General features: G+C 51.3%; 2 long non-coding RNA genes across 3 annotated transcripts in view; one reads left to right on the plus strand and one right to left on the minus strand.

Moving 5' to 3' along the window:
* Positions 1–4080: 4080 nt before the first annotated feature.
* Positions 4081–17004, minus strand: part of LOC138849368 (uncharacterized) — a 42145-nt gene continuing 29221 nt past the window's right edge. The window contains exons 1-2 of one of the 2 annotated variants that reach the window (XR_011388140.1): positions 9130–11657; positions 4081–5670 (exon numbers count right to left, since the gene is read on the minus strand). This is a non-coding gene — a long non-coding RNA (uncharacterized lncRNA). Of the gene's footprint in view, positions 5671–9129; positions 11658–17004 lie in introns of those variants that run through there. The other variant, XR_011388138.1, reaches the window with a different exon arrangement.
* On the plus strand, positions 5263–16927 carry LOC138849367 (uncharacterized). Its single transcript, XR_011388137.1, has 2 exons — positions 5263–5389; positions 11588–16927. It is a non-coding gene; the product is annotated as an uncharacterized lncRNA (long non-coding RNA).

Genomic DNA, 17004 nt, shown 5'->3' on the forward strand with positions numbered 1-17004 from the left:
ATGGAATTCTCATTCAGCCCCATCCCCAGGGCTGAGCCTCGTGGATCACTAAGTGTGTGGGGGGTAAATGACTGAGCTCACTCTCCGGGAGCATTTACAGAAGTGCTTTGAAGAGAGTGCTCTGGCAGCGGGGTGCAGGGTAGATCAGAGAGGAGGTGACTTGGAATGAGCTTCCATAGCTTCTGAACCTGAAAAATGTCTGGGATTTGTTGTAGGAGAGGTGTTTTTAAAAATTATTCTATTCTATTTTATTTGAGAGCGAGAGAGAGCGAGTGAGCACACTCCTATCCACTGTTTCACTCAGCAAATGCTGGCTGAAGCTGGGAGCCAAGGACTCAGTCCAGGTCTTCCAAGTGGGTGGCAGGAGCCCAGTCACTTGAGCCGTCACTCGCTGCCTCTCAGGGTCTGTGTTAGCAAGAGGCTGGAACTAGGAGCTGACCCCAGGTCTTCTGATGGATGTGGGATGTGTGTGTCATTACCGGTGTGTTAACTGCTAAGCTCTATGCCTGCCCCTGTTGTGGGAGAGTTTTTTTGTTAGCCAGAGAAGATACCCCTCCTTGCAATCCTAGTGACAGTGCCCACACTGTTCACCGTGTGCTCACCATAAAAGACCTTCTGAGGACGCCCTCCATGCAGCTGTAATGATCTTCATCATGTTTGGCTCAACAGGATGGCTCTTAATACCAAGATTCCTGGAGTGCTTTAGTGTGCGCGTTAGACATCGTCCTAAGAACTTTACATGGGTTAATTCAACTAATTCCCACTACAATCCTATGAGGTGGGGAGCAGTACATCCTCATTAACTGCGGAGCCAGGATTCCAGCCAGACTGACTTCAAAGCTCCAGGCCTTAACTAGTCCCATATATCACATTGCCCCGGCTTTCCCTTGGAAAAGAAACCTACAGCCTCCCTTGGTGCCTGCCAAGTGGTTTTATCTTCTTCTTATTGAATAGGGGACTTAGTAACACGGATTCACATTTTAAAAAATGTCTTCTTTGTTTTTATACTGCTTTCTGGTCCTTATTCACTTTTGCATGTTATTTCAGAAAGGGCCTTCATTTGCCTCAATTTCACATGCAGACTTAGAAGAGAGGATGGCATAAGGTGCACACCTTAACCTGGCTCATGCTCAGTGCCTTTAGTAATAGGAATAACAACACAAAATTATTACCGATTAATTTTATTAAACAATATTTTTGTGAATTTTAAATATAGCTCACTGTTGCTGGCTCCTGGTGTGTGATTTATTTCCCTGAACATGAGCAAAAAATGTAAATCTACTGCTTATTAAAGGAAACATTTATAGCCCATTCTCTTAATAGCCAGAAGTACAAGATGTCAAAGGTGGAACCTGAGTGGTAGGAATGCAAATACTTTTCTTTTGATCACTTTTTCTGCCATTTTTAATGGGTCACATTGGAAAAATTTGTAACTCACTTTACATTTTAAAAATTCTGTACAATTATAGCATTAATTAAAACAAGACAAAACTGGGCCAAACTGCCGCTGAGAGTCTCTTGCTATGGCTGCAGGACCACTCGGGCTGGTCCATGTGTCGCTCTTATTTGCAAAGTGCCTTCCTTATCATGCCTCAGGCCATAACAGCCAGAAATGTGAGGATTCCAACACAGTGTTGATTTGTTCAAGAATATTATTTAGTGACAGTTCAAAGAATAGAATCCAGACTTTCTGATTCCCTGCTCTCTTAATTATATCCTAAATGAGCCAGATTTCTGGCTCTAAAGAGATCTCATCACGTGCACTTTCCTACTTTGTTTTGGGGTCACGAGTTTCTGGCTATAGAAAGCTAAATATCATAACTGGCTGCAAGGGTAGCAAAAACCTGGCACCCTCTTTCCCCCGCCAACCCCCTCCCTGCTTCCTCAACCATGGCAGACATCATTAATGGATCACAGAACTCTCTTCCCTGAGCTCCACTGTGGCTCAAATCCAGTACTCCAGGTAGCCACCACATCCGAGGATGCATCTACTGGTTCTCTTTGGCTGGAGCAGTTCTGTCAATGTTTACCCTCTCTCTTCCTTAGTATCTGGCTTCAGCTTTGTACCAGTCATGGTTACAACCTTGTACTTCTTTCTCTCACTCTGCTTGAGCTAACATACTCTGAAAACACTTCAGACTGAAGTGCACACAGTAAGACGGGGACAGAACCAAGACGAAACCCCAGGCTGCCTGACTCTTCATCCAGTGCTCTTTTACTGCTCTGACTCTGGGCTTTCTCAGACAAGACAAGAAAATGTGCCTGGGATCTGACACTTGTAAACACCCTGGCCGTGGCAGCCGGCCAAGACGGGAATGAGGCCAAATTTAGTGGGTCCTTCAGCCCAGTGACCTCGGTCGAAACAACCCCCTGACATAGAACAGAGAGGACCGGAGAGAAATGTGCTGCCCTACAAAGAACAAAGCCTGGGGTGATTGACCCCCTGATCCTGGGAGTGATTTATCGCGGGATGCCAGTCACTCATACGTGGCTGTCAGCAAGTATGCAGGAATTCTAATCTGGAGGTTTGTCCTGAACACATCAAGCCTAGCTGCTTCCTCATAGTTCCCAACGTTCAGAGGTTGCCTGTGCATGCTCTTCTATTTACTTAGTGAGAGAACTTTCTAGAATGTCAAATAGTCTGGGGGTCTTGGGCAACTCTTTTAGCTTCTCTGAACCTCAACTTTCCTATCCTTAAACACCACCAGCTGGTCTCTAAGAATCCTTCTGCCCCTAGAATCCTATGCAGGATACATTAGAGGAAACCACTGGAAATTTGACAAATGCAGTAGAGTTCTCTTTATCTTAACACCTGGACTGTTACCTATGCACGGGTATATAAAAAGTTCTTGGAAAATGGAATTAAAAAGTTCATTCTGGAGCATTTCTTTTTGAAATATGTCGTTTTTCGTAATACGCATTTTCATGAACTTTTTGAAGACCCCTTATATACATGGACTTCAAAATTATTTTGCACCATAATTCCATTTTCCATCAACTTTGAAAAACACCCTCATACACTCATGGGGCTAGGCAGGTTGAGGGGGGCAGGTATATGCTCTGACCATGCTCCCACCCGCCATAGTTGGCCTCCCACCATGCCTTAAAAACCACTCTTGATCAGATTACTAAGGAATCATATTTTGGGGTCAAATCCAGTAAACATTTATAACACAAAAGAAATGTAAGTATGAAAGCATAATGCATATACACTTACAAAAAAATCAACAGAGTAGAATTATATGGTGTATTGTATACATACATATGTACATGAAGACTGGTATACAAATCTCTCTCTCTCTCTCTCTCTCTCTCTCAAGGAAGGTGAGCAAAGAGAAGGAAGTTTTTGAAAGAATCAGAGAAAGCTCTTGGCAGCCTATAGGGTTCCCAAAAGGGTTGCTTCTTTCTAGAGAGGTTGACTGTAGCTGTTTAATGTCTATAGAATAGAACACGTGATTCTGTACTGTGCTTTTCTACTGAGCAATGCACCTCAGAGTTCACTATCGAGTTGACTGGCAGAGTCTAACTGCTGCAAAGGATCATGGGTGGACACACTGTGCTGTGTTTACATTTTTGTTAACCATTTTTTTCTGTTGATGGACATGTACTTCGCTTTTAGTGTTTTGCTATTGCAAAAAAAAATTGCTGCAATGAACTCCTATTTTTGTTCATGTATTTTACAACTTCTCTAAGATGTCTGGAAGCAAAAGTGTTGGATTTACAGAAATGCACATTTTTCATTTTGAAAAGTTTCCCATCAATATGTTAGTGTTAGTGGGGATACTTGTTTCCCGTTTTCTCCTTGATCTTTCATCGTTTTTTATATTTACATTTTTTTTTGTTACTAGCCAGGCTGTGCACTCTTACATATGGCTTTTTCATCTATTTCTTTCATAGGTTGCCTGTTTATACTCTGTGTTCATTTTCCACTTACCCAACCATTTCCCTTATCAATTTGTGGAAGTGTTAAAACCCATTTATTCATCACCCAGTTTCAAGGTTATCCCTCACAGCCCATACATTCTCCTATCTACATTTACCCCAGGCAAGATTATTTTGAAGCAAATCACCAACATATTATTTCATTTGCTAGTATTTTATTCAGTAAATCTAAAAGATCAAAAGTCTCACAATGTCATCAACACTTATAAGAAGAAAGATAATTCTCTTAACATCAACAGATATCCGGAGTTCATATTTCCTCTATGAGCTCTTACATGTCAGAAATAATTACCTTATTAGCATCAAATATCCAGGGCTTAAATTTCCTCTGTCATCTCATAAATCTGTTTTAAGAATTTGCTTTCATCAGGATCCAAATAAGGTCCATAACTTTTAATTGGTTAATGTGCTTTTTAAGTATCTTTTAATTTATAGATTCTCCCATTTGTTGAAGAATTCTAGTTATTTCTATCCTGGTTTTCCACAGCCTGAATTTTGCTGATGACATCGAACTTGTATCATTTAACCTGTTCCGGTGGAGGGTATATTTCTCACACACCTGTAGGTAGCTGCAAGGCGTGAGCAGATCCAGGGTTGATGTTTTGTCTGGGATACTGGCAAGATTGTCTTGTGTACTTTCAACAAGGCCGCCGAATTCTCCGCATCCTTCTGTGAGGTCGGCAGCCATGACCGACTGTCTCTCCCGGTACACGCAGGAAACTGAAGCCACACAGCAGCACAGCTAGGGGAAGTTTAACGTAAGTATTGACAAGATAGGATATGAGAAGACGAAGACGTCAGGAGACCTCTAGCTGGTACCCTATACCTGGGGAGGGTACTCAAGAAAAATAAACCGGGAAGTGGGTTCCCCCGAGGCTGGGGTTCCGACTTAGCCAGAAGAAGCGAGACGGACGCACGCCGAGAGCGCGGCTGAGCCCACCGGGCTGCCCTGCCGGAGCTGGCTCACCGCGACCAGGATGGCCCAAAAGAGACCAGTGGGTGTTTGAGAGCTGCGGCTGGTGGGCGGGGTCTCGCGTGTGCAGAATGAGCCTGTCGAGCTGCATTCACACTGGAAGGACGTCATTATCCCGGGTGTAGACCCACGGTGCTGGAGGGCAGCGCCCGGGAGGCGCTGGGGCTCCACTGCAGGTATGAGGCCCGGCGTGCACCGTGACCCCATCACAAGGGCTGGGTCCCCGCAGTCATTGACGGACTGCGGGTCCTACCCACGTGCTGGAGCTGATCAGACCTACAAGCTGATGCCCCGCTTGTGCACTGCTGACAGATTCTTCATTCTTAGTAAGAACAAAGCCGAAGATTCTGGAACCAGGAAGAAAAGCCCCTTTCGGCGGGCAGTGTCCCGCCAGCGCCCTCTACTGACAGAGCTTGCCATCGTGCCCATAGCAGAGGAGAAACGCTTTGAGTTCAGTCCATTTTCTCAGAGCAGGTACTGAAGGGTGGGTTTGGGGGCTGGAGAGAGAGAATTGATAACTGACCTAATGATCAGTGGCTGGGTCCGGTAGTTATGAGGGTTGCCAAAAGGTGATGTTCAAAACGTGTCCATCTTCAAACACTTTGGTTGTCCTGAGACGATGCACACACAAACCTGGCCCCAGAGCCACTCTTGCGACAGAGGATTAAGCCACTGCTTGCAATGCCTGCATCCCGTACTGAGTTCCTCTTGGAGTCCCACCTGCTCCACTTCCCTTCCAGCTCCTTCCAATGTGCCTGGGAAAGGAGCAGAGGATGACCTGAGTACTTGGGCCCCTGCCATCCGCATGGGAGCCCTGGATGGAGTTCTAGGTTCCTGACATCAGCCCATGCCAGCCCCAGCCACTGCAGCCATTTAGGGAATGAACTAGCGAATGGAAGCTCTCCCTATGTCTCTCCCTCTCTCTCTGCCACCCTACCTTTCACATAAATAAATCCTTAAAGCAGAACACAACCTGGCTCCTACCCCATTGCCACCATTTTCCATCTTCTCACCTATTTGAGAGCACTAAGATTCCAGCCCGTTTTGCTCCTTCACCTTGTCTTTAGTTGTAGGTCTGATCTGAACTCTCTCTCCTTCCGGCCCCCTGGCCGCCCCTTTCTCCTTTTCTCTCTCTGGCCCAGTGCCTGACTTCAGATCACAAGTATTTTCTTAGTGCTTCCTGCCTCTTCCCTGCCCATCACTTCCCTGAACAGAACTGGGGGGTGGGGGAGGGTGGAGAACTTAGCATTCACGTCTCACGACGTCCTCACACACACTGTTTGCAAAGGGCATGAGGAGGGCCCGGTTGCCAGGGGTTTGTAGATGGGCAGCCTCAGGTGTGGGGAGGTGAAACGAGTTTTTCCAGGTCATCCACTGGTGACGGAAGAGCCGGGAGTGGAGCCTGAGGCTGCCCACCGCTGAGTCACGTGTGCTGGCTTGCCCGGCAGGACTCACCGTCTTCTGCTTGTTTCTGTTCTGTGACTTCCAGCTCATGCCTCCTGGCTTCCCACCAGTGCCCTGTTTTCTTCTGGAATTCCAGGACACTAAAAGCATTTATCACGGGGTGGGCATTTGGCCTGGTGGCTCAGATGCCTGCATTGCCTAGCAGAGGGCCTGGGTTCGAGTCTGCACTCTGCTCTCCAGATGAGCTTCCTGCTATTGCACACCCTGGGAGGCAGTAGGTCATAGCCCCCAGGGGCTGAGTCCCTGACACTCGTGTGGGAGACGTGGAGCCTGGTCCAGCTCTGGGTCTCCTGGGTGTTTGGGGACTGAACCGGTGGATAGGAGCTCACTCTCTGTCTGCCCCTCCTAGCCACCACCCCCTACCCCCCCGCCCCAGCTCTTTTTCCCGCCTCTCAAATTAAAATAAATAAATAACTTTGGTAAATGATCTTCCCACTGCCTCCTCCTGGCCTCACGCCTGGAATCTGCGTTTCTCCTGCAGGATTGTCTCCTGCAATATGCAGGCAAGAGCTCCACGTGGAGGCTGGGATTTCTCCTGGGACCCTTGCCTGACGCCACCGACCCGCACTGAGTTCCGTATGCCTCCTTGCAGCTGAGGTCCTCTGGTCTCAGATGGAAGGGTGGGACACCCCAGCACTGTCTAGTTTTGAAGATAGCTCTTTCCGCCTCCCCCCATCACCCGCCCTCCCCACCCGCCCCTGCATACCCCAGGGAAGGAAGCCCTAGGTGAGGATTCCTCTTCCCAGAGGCAGTGATGCTGCTCAGGGGGCTGCAAGAAGAAAATAAACAGCTGCAGGCCTGGCCCTGAGGTTCAGCTGGCTCCCGGCAGTCTCCACTTCCGGAAACCTGGAGCCAGCTGTGATGTCGGGACCCCCGCAGCTGTCCTGAGACGGCTGAAAATCACACTGGAATCTCCCCTCCCTCTCTTCCTTCTCCAGCGGACGCTTCTTCCTCCTGCAAGCCTCCTGCCACTTTCCCTCCCTTGGGAATCATCCCCTGTGCGGCCCCCCACACCCCCAGCGCCCCCCAATCTTCCTGAGCCCCCTCCCCTCCATTCCTTCCCCTTGGTCCAGGGGCCTCTCGCTTCCTCTCTTTCCTTCCTCCTCCCCAAGCTTTCCCGGCAAAATCAAACAACCGAACAAAAGAACGGGGAGCAAGTAAACAGCTGCCTGCCGCACTTGGACGTCCCTGGGAAGCGGCCTCCTTCACCTCCATTGAGAGCGAACCTCTGGGTTTCAAAGGGTTTGGCCCTCGTTCAAGGCCGGTGGCAGTGGCCCCGAGTCATTGTGTGGAGATGAAGGGAGAATGCAGGCGGCTGCTATTTTTAGATGCAATTGTGTTTCTGGAAAAGGCTGTACATCACACACTAGGAAAGCCTGAGAGCGTGAAGGCTGTTGTCCTTGGCTGTGGTGGCCATGGCGGAAATCCTCGACTCGGTGTACAGAGGACAGAGGCCAGGGAGGGGAGACTGGTGTGGAAGGAGCAAAGGAGGGGGTCGGGAAGGTGGGGACGCCAGGGGGAGGTGATCTGAGACTGTAAGTGAAAGCCAGGACGCCCGCTGGAGCCCCATCACCGGACGGAACCAGGCCCAAAGAAACCCGACGACTTTGTGAAAGTGGCTGTCCAAACGGGGTCGAGGAGGGCGGGGCCTCCTCCGTCAGCTTGTGCTGTTTGTTGAGAGACTGCTCCAGGCAGAAGTGCATGTCCTGCAGTCCTGCTCACTCCAGTTGGAGTCCTTGCTGCTCCAATGCCGTTCCAGCTCTCTGCATGGCCTGGGAAAGCAGTAGAAGATGGCCCAAGTCCTTGGGCCCCTGCACCCACGTGGGAGACCCGGAGGAAGCTCCTGGCTCCTGGCTTTGGATCGGTGCAGCTCCAGCCGTTGCAGCCATCTGGGGCGTGAACCAGCAGATGGAAGACCTCTCTCTCTGCCTCTCTGTGTAACTTTGACTTTCAAATAAGTAAATAAATCTTTAAAAAAGAAAAGAAAAACAGAGTGACAGAGAGAGAGAGAGAGAGATCTGGTTCACTCCCCAAATGCCTGCAACAGTTGGGGCTGGGCCAGGGGGAGGCCAGGAGGCGGGAACTCCATCCTGGTCTCCGGAGAGGGTGGCAGGTGCCCCGAGCATTTGGGCCACCCTCGCTGCCTTCCCACGTGCACTGGTTCTGTACATCAAGCAATACTGTCACTGGCTGCCCAAGATCTCACCCTCGGCTCCGTCAGCCACAGCCGGGGGGCCCCACAGGCCAAGGCCCCCAGGTTGTCTTTCTGCCTGGCTTTGCACTGGGACCGTTACAGCTCCTGAGAAGGATCATATCAGCTCTCTGCCTGTGCCCAAAAAGAATCTCCCCGTGGACAAAGAGAGCGAGCAAAGCAGACGTTTTATTGAAAGCAAGGTGCCTCCTGTTCAGCAGCCAGGAGGCAGGCTCCAAAGGAGGAGTTGCTCATGGGAGTTTGTGAGCAAAGGCTCTTGGGTCACACAGAATGGCGCCAGAAAGGGCGTGTCACCCTTTGGCTACTTTAATGGGGTTGAAATGATGTCCAGTAAGCAGGGCAGAAAATGCCGTGAAAATCCACACCTTTGATTGGTCTGGGCAGGTAAGGGTTAACAACCAATCAGGAAGACAGGGACTGAGGCCAGGTTGCTGGGGTCAAGGGCACATTGCGGGGGTCTGGGCTGTCTATCTCCAATAACAGCTGGCTCTTCCCTCCTCCTGCCAGAGGAAGCCACCCAGCCTCCCAGGGAACTTACCGAGGGGCCGCTCACGCCTCTACCTTCTCAGGGACCACATGAGATCCGGGGCCTCCCCTAGGCCTACTGCCATTCTTGGCCTACAAGAGGCAGCCTGAGTCACGAGCGAGCGCCCCAGGTCGCCAAGCGTGTCCTTTCTGCTCCTGCGGATGCCACCGGCCCAAGACCCATCACCATTCCTGTCCTACCAGTTCCTGCTGGACTGGACTCACCAGCCAGGCTCTCTGGCTATTTCCATGGATAATCCCCTTCCTCCCGTGCGTCCTGGGGATGTGCCTGTGATTACTGGTCTAGCAGCGAGAGAGGGCGGATCCTCAGGGCAGCAAGCACCCAGCTGGGGGAGGGCTTTGTCTAACCAGGAGAAGGCAGTGGCCAGTGGCCTGGTGGCCCACTGCTGCCAGTCCGGGGGTCTTGGGTATCTGGGGTTGAAGGTGCCCTTGAGTGTCAGGGTCCTACTCCTGTCTTAACAAGGCCTGCACTTCCCTGCGGGAGGCCTACCAGAGCTGTGAATTCCATTTCCTGTCCAGGGGAGTGTAAGTGCTGCTGTGCAAGCAATCTGGCTCTCTCATTGTCTTCGTTCCAGGCTTTCAACCACAGCTGACAGCAGCTCACCAACTCGAGTCTCTGGCCAGCTGTCCCTGGTACAGGGGGAAAGGTTGCCTAAGCGGCTGGGGCTCCCTCCAGCAGAGTCATCTTTAGTCACTGCTTAGGGAGTCTTAGAGAACTTAGCTGCAGGGCGAATCAGAAGACAAACGGACTAGCTGTTTCAAAACTCCACTGGACACCAGTGGTGGGGGCTTGTGAGGGAGCCATTGCCCCAGGGGCCGCCTCCCACAGCAGCTGTCCTAGGTTAGGGCCAGGAAGACTTGAGTGGTGGTGGTTCATACGTGAACGGATTCCAGGAAGCCCTGGTGGAGGCGAAGGAGGGTAGGAAGCCAACCAAAGGGTGTGTTGTCAAGCAGGGGCCCTGGCAGGTCTCTCTTGGGCTTAATCCCCCTGGGAAACATGGAAACACTCTAGAACATTCCTCCGGGTTATCAGCTGCCCTGAGGGATGAGGAAGTTGGTGTATTTATCCACTCACCCTTACCTTACCCTTACCTGCCATTGCCCGAGGGCGGTCACAGGCAGCAGTAACCCAAGAGAAAAAGCTTGGGTTCACATAAGTAGCCATTGGTATTTAGATATGGGCTGGGCATTGTTAGCCTCTGCCACAACCCTGTATGGTACGGGTACCACGGAACAGAGCTAAGCGTCACCCATCATGGGTGTTGAAAAGACAGAGAGGGAGGGAGGGAGGAAAAAAGGGAGGAGGGAGGATGGAAGGGAAGAAGGGAGGAAGGGAAGGAGGGAGGGAAAGTCCCGAGCAGACTCGGCCCAAATAGGGACAAGGCTTAGAAGGTCGTTGGGGAAAGAGAGCTGTGGAGGAGGCCCAGTGACCTTGGTGTTGGAGCTGTGGGTCCGCACCAAGTTCAGGAACTGTGGTTTCAGCTGGGGAGTTGCACGCCTGCTGCCCAGTGGGAAGTCTCTAGCCTGTTCCCACCATGATGCCCAGGGGAGTGGCCCATGGAAAAGTGAACCTGCAAACCGATTCCTGTGGGTTAACCCTATATCCTCCATAACAGTGCTTTTTTTTTTTTTATTTGACAGATAGACAGTGAGAGAGAGATAGAGAGCATAACAGTGCTTTCACCCCAGAGAAGACCCAGGAAAGGTGGGAATTTAAGTCACAGGCCTTAGGAAAGTCGTTTTGGATACGATTTTTTGTAAGAACCCCCTCAAAATACTATATTGAACATATACTAAAAAGAGAGGTTTCTAAAAAAATGGAATTAAAAGATGAATTTATTTTTGTGCCAATTTGCTTTTGAATTCCATGCATAGTTTTCCATATTAACCCATTTCCATGAACCTTTTGAAGATCTTTCACACAGAAAATCCTAACAGCACCAGTTTGCATCTGCGCGGGGTTTTCAGAGCATTGCGCACCATTCAGTTGGATCGAGCCTCCTAACAGGCAAAGGCGGGGTTTCTGTGCCATTTTACAGATGTGATGAAAGATGGAGAGAAAGATGGGAAGGCTCAGTCCCAGCCCTTCTGAGCCCCGTCCACACCGTCTGTGGGAGACCGCAGCTGGGCAGCAGGAGCACGCCGCTACATCCGGGCATCCCCAGTGCTGGCAGGTGCCCAGGGCTGGGTATCTGCAGGTGCAGCAGATGCGTCTCCCCGGGCAGTCATGGGAAGCGGCGCATCAGTCTCCATCATGTCAGCCAGGCTCTCCTTGTCTCTCCTCTTGCCTGTGCTCACACGCAGCACAGACTTGCAAGGACACACACTTTCAAGCACTCCACACGTGTGTGCGTTCTCCCCCAGGCTGTGTGTGTGTCTCTCACACCTCTACTCTTGTCTCTCACGTACTGTGTCTCTCACAGTCTCCCTCTCTCTCTCCAATGCTATAGGCTACACCCTTTTGACGCCTCTTGGAAATCCTCACACCCCTGATATCTGAGGAGTGACAGGGCTTTGGAGGCAGGAGGAAGGATCCTAAGGTCTCCCCACCTTGGCAGAGCTGGCACTCCTCGGCCGCCCGGGATCTCCGCTCCCCTGGAAGAGGTGGCAGTGACCTGGCAGCACCACAAGAGGGAGCCGGCGGCGCGGTGAGCCCGCTCTGAAAGAGCCGTCAGTTTCAGGCAGGACCCCCGGAGGCTCAGCGGCGCCCGCAAAAGGAACCGGGCAGAGAGCCCAAGGAGCGGAGCAGGGGCACCGCAGGCCCAGAACGCAATGAGGAGAACCCGTAGTGTGGAGTAAAACCGAGAGGGGATAGCATTTTAATTCATCACATTCCGTACGAAAAATAATGGGTGGTGCACTTTCATCTTTTGTTTTGCCTTGGTCTGAATTTGGGAGGGGGCAAGCCAACTTCATTTTCCATAATTAAAGAGCATGAACATATATTAGAAACCAGTAGGGGAAATAGAACAATCTAACAAAACAATGGAAAAATCCCCAGCCCTATGGCGTCCTGGGCTTTTGGCTCCGTGCCTGTGGCCGCCACACCTCCACACGCGCACTCATGGCCCATGTCACCTTTTACATCATCTTTCTCCTATGAAGTTTAATTGTCCCACTGAGCATGCTACCTTTACCCTGTAAATGAATAGAGATGAATTAATAGCAGAGTGGCCATATTTTGCAGTGATCTAGACTGAAGCTGATAAGATGTCATTTCCCGGGCTGGAGCTGTAGCCCAGTGGGTTAAGCCACTTGTCTGCAATGCCGGCATCCCATGTGGGCACTTCCAATCCAGCTCCCTGCTAATGCATCTGGGAAAGCAGCGGAAGATGGCTCTCCATGTTCCCACATGGGAGACCTGGAGAAAGCTCCTGGCTCATGGCTTCGGCCTGGCCCAGCCTTGGCTGCTTCAGCCATCTGGGGAGTGAACCAGAGGATGGAAGATCTCTCTCTCTCTCTCTCTCTCTCTCTCTCTCTCTCTCTCTCCGTGTGTGTGTGTGTGTGTAACTCTTTCAAATAAATAAATGAATCTTTCTTAAAAATGTCATTTCCTCTTCTTGAAGGTAACTCCTAAATGATGGCATCCACGAGCTGTGAAGTTCCCTGAACTTCATTTAAAACAATAGTCATGCCGGTGCTGCAGCTCAATAGGCTAATCCTCTGCCTTGCGGCGCCGGCACACCAGGTTCTAGTCCCGGTCGGGGCGCCAGATTCTGTCCCGGTTGCCACTCTTCCAGGCCAGCTCTCTGCTATGGCCCGGGAGTGCAGTGGAGGATGGCCCAAGTCCTTGGGCCCTGCACCCGCATAGGAGACCAGGAGAAGCACCTGGCTCCTGCCTTCGGATCAGCGTGGTGCGCTGGCTGCAGCGCACCGGCGGAGGCGGCCATTGGAGGGTGAACCAACGGCAAAGGAAGACCTTTGTCTCTGTCTCTCTCTCTCTCTCACTGTCCACTCTGCCTGTAAAAAAAAAAAAATAGTCAGACTATTTTAGCTGCCTTCATGGAGTTTCCACGAGGAGGGTTTGTGTTGTATGTCCTGGGAGGCATGGCTGTGAAGCAATGAGAATGCTTTTAATTAAACATCTCAGACCTCATCTATCGAATTGACACTTTTCCTGCAAACCACGGGAACCGAAGTGATTCTTACAGGCATACTCAAGGCATTTGTCCTAGGAAATCACCCTCTGAGTCCATTTAGGAAAAATACAACAGTAGCAGAAATCAATTTCTGTCATGCCTCTTTGGAACGCCAAATGTTATTAGCTATGTTAAAGTGTCTTTGATTCATTTGAACTTAGCTGGGGCCGATGCAGAGCTTTTCTGGAAATTAATTCCCCCTTGGAGGGTGAGGGTTCCCCACTCCATTAGAGAGGCCACGGTGCCAGGGAGGAGTGAGGGACGGCAGCACAGGCTGCCGGGACTGCCAGGGACTGCAGCTTTCTGGGGAGGGAGGAGGTTGCTGCTCTCGGGCTTTGGCTGCCCTGGTGATGTGGCGAGAACTGCCTGGGCACAGGCTCCGCTCCCTGTCTGTGTCACCCAAAGCTGGGGCTGAACTGGTTTGTGCCTGGGGAAAGGGGCTCTGGGCCTTCCCAACCTTGTGAAAATCCCAGAGCCACACAAAGGGCTGATGTCTGTGTAAAAAAAAAAACCAGGTCCAAAGGGCTGGCCTGGGAGGCACCTGCGGTCGTCCTTCTGGAAAGATTGTGGGAAAATTCATTGCATTTGCCTTCATAGGTGACGGATTTGCTTGAAATATCCAGATACATCTTTTAATATTTTAAGTGAGCAGCTTGAGTGTGCTAATTTGTTTGGGCCTTCCGTTTCATGGGTGAAATGACTGCTGGCAACAATTCCTCAAGGCTTTCGAACGAGAGCTCTTCAAGGTTTGGGTAGTCACAGTCACCGGCTCTGTTTGCATTGGAGGGTGATAAACATTTTAAGACCAGTTTTACAGTCGCTCAGAAATTGACAACATTTGAAATTATAATGAGAGAGAGGACAACTGTTCTTCCTCCTCTAACAAAGGAGATGCTGATGTTTCCTGTGAGGAAGGGAATGGGTTTCATGTCCAGTGGGTCATTTCAGATTACGTACATTCGGGGCTGCCTAGTGATGTTTCTTTCCTTTCTTTCATCTTCTTTTTTTAAAAATATTTATTTGTTTATTTATTTGAAAGGCAGAGGTAGAGAGAGAGAGAGAGAGAGACAGAGAGGTCTTCTATCTGCTGATTCACTCCCCAAGTGGCCACAACAGCAGGAGCTGGGCCAGGCTGAAACCGGGAGCCAGAAGCTTCATCCTGGTCTCCCACGTGGGTGCAGGGGCCCAAGCAATTGGGCCATCTTCCACTGCTTTCCCAGGAGCATTAGCAGGGAGCTAGATTGGAAGTGGAACAGCCAGGACTTGAACCAGCGCCCTTATGCAATGGCTGCAAATGGCAGCATAACCTGCTACGCCACAGCGCCGGCCCTATAGTGACCACGTTTAGAAGGTGACCCCTTAAGAGGATAACGGAGATGGAGAACTCTGGTGTCACCCAGTGACATGCTTTGGTGATGGTGGTGTAAACAAAGCGACTGTGCTGTCAGCGGGGACAGGACCCAGTACCGGGTGCTGACAATGGGTTACTAGCTTATGGTACTAGCTGGGTTACTAGCTTATGCATTTACCAGATTACACTTATTCTCGTCATTTCACAGTGCCCTCCTTCCACATGCCTGTGAGAGAAAGTGACCTGCCAAACAGCTTTAGACAGGCCCCTCAGGAGGCATTCCACAGACACACCATGTCCACCTGCCAGCACCACGCTGAAGACTTCCTGGTGCCACAGAGGTCAAGGTGGGCAGTAGAGACGCTGGCGTACCTGTCTTTCTATGTATTCCTCTTTTTTTTTTCTTTTTTTGGACAGGCAGAGTGGACAGCGAGAGAGCAGAGAGAAAGGTCTTCTTTTCCATTGGTTCACCCTCCAATGGCCGCCGCGGCCAGCATGCTGCAGCCGGCGCACCGCGCTGATCTGAAGCCAGGAGCCAGGTGCCAGGTTCCAGGAGCCAGGTGCTTCTCCCGGTCTCCCATGCGGGTGCAGGGCCCAAGCACTTGGGCCATCCTCCACTGCACTCCCGGGCCACAGCAGAGAGCTGGACAGGAAGAGGGGCAACCGGGACAGAAGCCACTGCTGGAGAATTCTGCTGAATTGCAGAAGCACTGTTTATTGCCCAAGTCAATCAGCATGACAGTAGTATTATGAGTGGGCGATTTCTAAGCTTAACCAGTGGTGGCTTTCCACCTCTCTTGTGTTTATAAACTGCCCCCGCAGTAATTTGTGTGACTAATTACCAAAACATGGCAGCTTGAAATAACAAATACTGATCATCCCATAGTTCCTGTGCATCGGGACTCAAAGGTGGCTCAGCTGGGCATCCCTGGCTGACCATCTCCTGGGAGGCTGCTGTGGAGCCGCGGGCTGGGAGCTGTGTCCGTAATGAAGACTCCGCCCGGGAGTGTTGTCTTCGGAGCTCACTCACGTAGTTGCTGGCTTTAGCTCCCGAGGCTGCGGCCCTCGCATTCTGGCCGGCTTTTGACTGGTGTCTTCCCTACGTTCCTGGCCATACGATTCTTTCCTTAGGACAGCTGGCTTCCCCCCAGGTCTAAGCGAGAAGAAACAGCGAAAGTCCCCAAGATAGAAGCGATTAGATTCATAACCTCATACACAAATGTCTTTTACTTCCGTTTTCCCCAGAACTTTTCCAAGCACCCTTGTGTTTCTCAGAAGTGGGACATGAAGTCCAGCCGACATGGCCAGGGCAGGCCCTACCCACCACGCATCAAACACCCGCCCTTGCTCCCCTCTCTGAGGCCCGTGAGTGGTTTCTCCATTCCTCTCCGACAGGAGAGTGACTTGATTCTTGCCAGCATCTTCATGCTTGTCACGGATAGAGCCACACCCTGCTCCCCCACTTCCTGCTGAAGTAGGAAGTCGTATGTTAAGGGCGGGGACTGGGTCCAATGGTACCGTCTGGGAAGCGGGTCTGGCGGCAGCTCCTGAGGTCACTGCGGGCTTGCTGTTAATGGGCGGCTCTCAGGCGTGTGGCCTGGCTTCTCTCTCTGCTTCCCGGCTCACCGTGTGATAGCCACCTCGTGCTCGGTTTGCCACGGCCAGAAGCCAGACGAATGGGGCATCCTGGTCCCAAGTTGTGAACCTCCAAACTGTGAGCCGTGGGGCCTTTCCCTTCCCTAGAAACTCCTCTCGGGCATGGGAACTTGTGTTCTGTCTCACCCACCCCACGGCTTTCTTGCAGATGCTCCCGCGTTGCCTCCATGAACCTGCCTGGTGGCAAGGCGGTGGGGTGACCCAGGTGGGCAGGAGCACAGTGTGGGGGAAATGCAGCCACCTTCGTGTTCTCTGGAGCCACCCTTAGGCCACAAGGTGCATTGCAGGAGGGTTTGGGCCTTGATGTCGTTTTTCCGGCTCACCAGGGTAGCCTGCCTACTATGCCACCAGCTGTCTGGAACAGAGACTGCACAAAAGCCAGAGACTATGCCCAACTTGAAGGGTCCCTCTTCTTGGGATGACGGTGAGCTTTAAGGGGGAAAGGTCCGTGGAAGGAACTGGAAGCCTGCTCCTCTCCCCTCTCCCACCCCCACAGCACTGAGGCTTGGCGGAGGTCCCATGCACAGCTAAATTTAGATCAGTGTCCTGGCCAGGCTGTCAGCCCGTGTCTCTTCCACAAAGCAGGTGTGGTGTGGCACTCCCTGAACTGGCCCTCTCTGTACCACCTCTGTCCCAGCCCTGTCCCCCAATAGTGAATTGAGGTCAGGTGTCCTGGCTCCCTTCTTGTAGCCCAAGTCAGCACTGGTGTTCTCACCTTAGA

This window comes from Oryctolagus cuniculus, chromosome 4 (assembly GCF_964237555.1).
Source record: "Oryctolagus cuniculus chromosome 4, mOryCun1.1, whole genome shotgun sequence".
Lineage (NCBI taxonomy): Eukaryota > Metazoa > Chordata > Mammalia > Lagomorpha > Leporidae > Oryctolagus > Oryctolagus cuniculus.